The following is a 6991-nucleotide window of genomic DNA, read 5'->3' as shown; positions in this document are numbered from 1 at the left end:
TGCGAGTGCCTCTGATGGTTTCCTGCCATACTCAATAATCATCAGTAACACGGTTTCTCAATGTTAGTAAATTATCATCATAGCATCATTAAAAATTCCTGGTCATTCACATCATTGTCCATTGTAAGTCTGAACTAAAGGAAGTAGGTAACATAGGGGACACATCCCTCATGCCTATCATCACTAATCATCAATGGAAACATACATATTCATTAAGCTATCAACATCGTAACATCGTAGAAATATACCTATCCATCAAATTTATCATCATTATGCTTTTAGTAGAGCGCATACATATTCTTTACTGCCCTCATCATAAATTCAAATAGAGACCAACTTAACTATTTAATGTTGCAATCATCAGAATACTGATAGATAAGATACATAACCATTCAAGCTATCATAATATCAATGGAAAGCATTCATAAACATCACAACCATGAATATCTCAATCGCTAATAATAGTGTCATGTGTCCAGATCCTCAATCTGAGGTCCTCAAAGAATAAAGTGTCTAAGATAATGTCATATTAAGGTCAGGAAACTAGAGTGGGCACTACATACACCCCCTCTTAATAATGGACTTCGTCTCGAAGTCCTTGGGATAGGTAAGGAAAATGGTGACGCATCTCTTTGGTGCCCTCCAAAGTAGTTCAATTGGGCTATAGTTGTCCCACTAGACCTTAACCTGGTCCACTAACAGTCGTCTAAGTTGCAAAGTTCATTGATCCAGTATGTGAATTGATTCGGCCATCACTGTTCCCTCATCCAAAACCTGAAATGACCAAAGTCAATAGCATGCGAAGGATCTTGAAATATAATGACGCAAAACATAAACATGAAACACATCATGCATACAAGCTAAAGATGGAGGTAAGGCAAGCCTATATGCCACTGGCCCTTTCCTTTCTAAGATTTCAAAAAGCTCCCACAATGAAGTCCATTGATATAACTTCCTATTTAGATTTTGGTATCTCATGGGGTTGCACTAATCCTGCTAGATGTCTGTGTTCAACGTTTACATCATTGATACTCTAAGTATCTTGCTACCAAGTTTATGATGTCCTTCTTCATCCCTTTCCAAAAGAAGAGAGGTTTCAGGTCCGCACTCATCTTCTTAACACTAGGGTTTGCCATGTATACTGTGCGATGTGCTTCATTCAAGACTAACTGGTGTATATCTGCATTCGGTAGTACATATATCCTTCCCTGAAATTGTAGTAGCCCATCGCTATCAAGGGAGTATTCTTCATATTTTTGGACCCTCATTTCATCCTCCCTCAAAGTTTTGCTAACCTCCTGGTACCAGGTATCTTAAAATTGTAAGTCAAGTAGTTTCTCCCATCAACTTTGTCCTTTAAGGGAATCACTGAAAATATTCGAGGCCTCCTACTTAAAACATCAACCACTCTATTCACCACTCCTTTTATGTAAGTGATATCAAATTCATATTCCCTAATTAGCTCAGACCATTGTCTTTGTCTTGCATTTAAGTGGTCTTGAGGGAATATGTGTTGCAGCCCACAATGGTCAATCCTAAGATCAAACTTCCTTCCTAGAAGGTAGTGTCCCCAATCTTTAGTGCATAAACAATTTTTGCCAATTCTAGATCATGGGTTGCGTAGTTTTTTTTTTTTTTTTGGTAACATTGATTCCAAATGAAATCATCTTGTTGGTCACACATATAGTGATTTTGTAGAAGGTATTGATGGCAAAAAGAGCACCTCAGGATGTGCATTTCACCTAGGTACAAGGCAACTCATTGTCTCCATTTCATCACCAAAATTAGGGTATGTAGCAGTAACAGGAGCAACTTGCCAAACACTTTGGTTAAGAATAATGATATTTGACCTTGGGCCTAAAAGAAGAAGGAACCAAGTCCTGTTTTCTGTGATAATAATTCAACTATTTCACCTTCCAAATTATGTGTTTCACCGCAAAAGTAAACACACTGACACATGTTTTCTCTTCATCAAGAGCTATTCAACAATGGTGAAGCCAATCTTCAATTTTGCAGTTCCAATAAATTAATCAGTAGTCATTTTACTGCCCTTGAAAAAAATAAGATTTGAATTTTAAAATACAACACATAGGAATTGTCTATGTTGCTCCAGAGTGGTCTCTTAATGTGAGAAGAACTCTAAAACTCCATTATTTTTTTTCAATCTATGTAACTTTATGTTTTACCATGTGTTCTAACTCTTCATCTTAAATTTCTACGCTCAAGCAAAAACCTATCTTTTCACTTAAACTCACTTTAAAACTTAAATAATTTGAAAGTGAAAGCAAATGTTATATTTTATAGTTCGTCCAAATATAAGTGTGATTTTCATGAATGTTGATTGTGAGAACGCATTTTGGTTAATCACTAGTCTCTTTATAGGTTCTCCTAAATACATATATACAGTAGTATGTGTCTCCAAATTGGTTATTGAAATTAAATTAGTTTGTCCAACACTTGAATAAATCCTTCATTTCAACTTCCATTTCTCATGTCTTCATATACTTCTATTTTTTTTTTTTTAGAGGAATCATTAACTAGTTGGTCATGTATTCATGTGATACAGGGTTGATTCTCGCTACTACCACTTTAACTCGTAAGTGAGCTACATACACCCTCACACATGACTTATGGTCTAATAAAGAAAATTTGAATCTTAGATCTCATACTTTACGTAATACTTAATAACACTGACATGATCAATTAAACTACCTCCTTAAAATTATATATATATATATATATATATATATATATATATATATATATATATATATATATATATATATATCTATATATATATATGACTTTTTGATCAATTTAAAATTTTAAGCATTTATTTTTAAGACCCGTTTCACTTTCTTAACACTCTTGGCCTCTTTTTTTTTTTTTCAATCTAACTTTTTAAACAACTAAGTTTCTGACATCAAACATTAGATAGCCACTTTTATTTACTTGGATAAAGCTTGCCCACTTAAACTCCTAATCATGTTTGAAAATCTTATCTTCTTAAAATGTTATCTTTAAGAACTAGATATTTTCTCATTTTTCTTCACTTATCCAAAACTCACTCTACTTGAAACTTCCATGTCTGTTTGAAGATCTAATTTCTTGACCGACTCATGCTTGCGCCAATTTTATTTATTTAAATTCCCACTTTATTTAAAATTTTAATTTTAACTTCTTAAATATCTATTTTCTATTTTCTAAGCCTCGATTCTTTATCTTAATTATATAAAATTTTACATAATTAATATCTTAAATCACCCTTTAAAAATATTAAATTACCAAATTCCAAACTCTAATATTTAATACTTTTTTTTTCCTAAATATACTTGGAATTTAGCTTGCTAAGAACATAAATTTGTTAACGTTTCACTTTAAATTCCTAAAAATATGAAGCTTCTTTCCACAATCGTTTTCCCTTAAATCTCGTATGCTTAATCAAACTTTTGTGAAAAGTCATATGCTTTTATATTAACAATTTCCAAAATGGGAATACAATAACCAAGCCAATAACGGTCGTCTAACAGGTAACCAAATGAATTTAATTCATAAAAAAAAAAACCAACAAAAGATCTATTTTCCACCTAATAGTTTATTTGTGATGTCAGGGGTGCCAGTTTGGTTGTGCCCTTCAAGAACTTCCCTAGAAGTTCCAAGGGTGCCACACCTAATAGTTTATTTGTGATGCCAAGGGTGCCAAGTTGGTCGTGCCCTTCAAGAAATTCCCCTGAAGTTCCAAGGGTGCCACACCACTTGCCCTTCAAGCATCCAGTGATTACGAGGGGAAAGTATAGTGCAATGTCATAGACCACTGTCATCTCTTATGTTGCCTGCTATAATGAGACTAATGGTGTCGGGGATCAAGGAATCCGCCTTGATGCGCGCCCCCCGGTAAAGTCCTCATGAGCGAACCAACTTTGGAACCTGCCCTCATGGCATCGTGATCTTCAAGGCGAAGGTGTTTCAACCCTTCCAGCCCAAGTCACGGCGGGAGTGCTAGTGGGTGAGATCAGGGACTCTGTCCCACCCCTCCCATGTAGTTCCATCCACTTGTACAACCCCATCACCCATATGTGAGTCATTCGGTCAAGCAACTAATATGTGCCTGCAACCATTAATATATCATCAGAATATAGTTAAACATATATGGCAGATTCCAAGATCAACTTAGACTTTCAAAGATAAAGTAATATAAATTTTCATCAAACCAGGTGTCATCGACATGTCATATGCGAGTGCCTCTGATGGTTTCCTGCCATACTCAATAATCATCAGTAACACGGTTTCTCAATGTTAGTCAATTATCATCATAGCATCATTAACAATTCCTGGTCATTCACATCATTGTCCATTGTAAGTCTGAACTAAAGGAAGTAGGTAACATAGGGGACACATCCCTCATGCCTATCATCACTAATCATCAATGGAAACATACATATTCATTAAGTTATCAACATCGTAACATCGTAGAAATATACCTATCCATCAAATTTATCATCATTATGCTTTTAGTAGAGCGCATACATATTCTTTACTGCCCTCATCATAAATTCAAATAGAGACCAACTTAACTATTTAATGTTGCAATCATCAGAATACTGATAGATAAGATACATAACCATTCAAGCTATCATAATATCAATGGAAAGCATTCATAAACATCACAACCATGAATATCTCAATCGCTAATAATAGTGTCATGTGTCCAGATCCTCAATCTGAGGTCCTCAAAGAATAAAGTGTCTAAGATAATGTCATATTAAGGTCAGGAAACTAGAGTGGGCACTACACCTTCATCAATTTTTTAACCTTAGCTACATCATCCCACCTGCCAGCAACAACATAGATGTTTGATAGTAATACATATGTTGAAGCTCTGTGAGGTTCAAGATCAAGAATGTGATATGTTGTATCTCGTCCTAGCTCCAAATTACCATGTTTTCTGCAAGAACTAAGCATAGTTCGCCATACAAGAGGACCAGGTTCAAAAGGTATTTTGTTAATAAAGTTATGAGCCTCATCTAGGCATCCAAATCGACCAAGAAGGTCAACAACATAGGCATAGTGCTCCTCTCTTGCTCTTATGCCATATTTTTATCCATAGAATCGAAGTATTGCAATCCTTTGTCCACTAACCCTATCTGGCTGCAAGCATGTAGAACACCAACAAAAGTTACATCATTTGGCTTCATGCCCACCTGCTGCATTTCCTCAAAGAGTTGCAAGGCGTCACTACCATAACCATGTTGGGCGTATCCCACAACCATTGCAGTCCATGAGAACATATCTAGCTTGGGCATCTCGTCAAAAACTTTGCATACACCTTCTATACTCCCACATTTTGTATACACATCGATTACTGTATTTCCCAGAACAACATCTGCCTCTATAAATCCAATTTTTTCGATATGAGCCTGCACCTGCTTGGCCTGTTCCAAAGTTGTTAAGTTTGTACATGCACTGAGAACACAGGCAAAGGTAAACTAGTCCGACTTTAGCCCTATCAGTAGCATTTGGAAAAAGAGTGTCACGACATTCTCAGACACAATGCTTTGAGAATATCCTGCAATTATTGCATTCCATGAAATAGTATTTCATTCAATCATGTTGTCAAATATTTTGCTTGCATCTTCAATTCTTTTGCATTATTCTTTTGCATTATCCCTACAAAGACATCTGATTCAAATCCTGTTTTGACAATATAAGCATGAACCTGCTTACCCTGTCCCAAAGCTGACGCCCCTGCACATGCGCTCAAAACACTACCAAAAGTGAATTGGTTTGGTTTTGTACCTGTGTGTTGCATTTTACAAAACAGTTCCAGTGCCTCCTCACCATGGCCATGTAATTTAATGAAATTTGGTCTTTTCATTAAAAAAAAAAAAATTATTCTCATTCTTTTAAACAACTAAGTTTTAGTTAAGCAATCATAACTAGAATTTTTTTATTTACAAACTTCCACTGTGTAATTTTCCTGTGCCTAAATCACAACATTTGTCTATAAATAAAATTCTCTCATTTATATATAAAACATTATATAAAAAAAAATATAAAATATTTTTATTATAAAATGTATATTAATTTATAATATTAGATAAAAATATATATATACCATTTGTGAGCATCTTTATATCATCTCAAAAAAATTGGAGAGCTTTTCCATGTAAGTATTAAAGTTCATATCTCAAGTTATACCTTTTTAGGTTGATTATCTAGAATTTATTAAATAAGTTCATATGGCAAAAGAGACTCCATAGCAGATTTTATTTCTGCACTTTTCCCATCAGAATGATTTTGTTGGGTTGAAAATAGTATTTCCAGTATTTTGAAAGAGTCTTCAACTAGCCATCCCTTGGAATCTTTGAATCTGCGCAGGCCTCTTTTGGTCTTCGTTGTTATTTTTTCTTAGTTTCACAAAACTGCCTTCTATGTTTCTGAGTCTTTGAAAACTTTGATCCTTGAAGATTGAAAACATGTCTGACAATGTTTGGGTATGAAACACATTGCTCTAGGCATGGATTAAACTCATTTTGTGAATACCAAAGCTACGCCACTCATTCAAGATATGGCTCAATCTTGCAACCTCACAACCATCTTAAAAAAAAAAAATCTAAATCTATCGAAATTAAGTCACAAATATTGACCTAAAAGCTTCTCTGAATTCCGTTAGTTCGATGAGTTAAGAAGTTATGAAAATTATATGTTAAATACATTTTGAAATTGAGATTTATGTGTTTTGCAAGTATATAAGTGATATTAATTTTCATTCTCCATTCTATTAATATCACAAAGTGGCATTCTTTCATCCCACAATATTTTAGATTTTGTCTATGAAGCTAGTAAGAAGTCACATTTATTTTGGCAATGTAATTTTTCTTCTTTAAACTAATTATTGCAAATAGGTAATTATCCATGGACGCATATATATATATATCTATATATATATATATATATATATATATATATAGATATATATATATATATGCGT

General features: G+C 34.1%; 1 pseudogene; it reads right to left on the bottom strand.

Annotated features, from left to right (window-relative positions):
- Positions 1 to 5084: 5084 nt before the first annotated feature.
- Positions 5085 to 5753, bottom strand: LOC149209672 (putative pentatricopeptide repeat-containing protein At3g23330 pseudogene; annotated as a pseudogene).
- Positions 5754 to 6991: the final 1238 nt, after the last annotated feature.

This window comes from Pinus tabuliformis, chromosome 1_2 (assembly GCF_031772625.1).
Source record: "Pinus tabuliformis cultivar Carrire ecotype Pingquan chromosome 1_2, CPIR1, whole genome shotgun sequence".
NCBI classification, from domain to species: domain Eukaryota; kingdom Viridiplantae; phylum Streptophyta; class Pinopsida; order Pinales; family Pinaceae; genus Pinus; species Pinus tabuliformis.
This window is presented reverse-complemented; position numbering and strand designations above follow the sequence as displayed.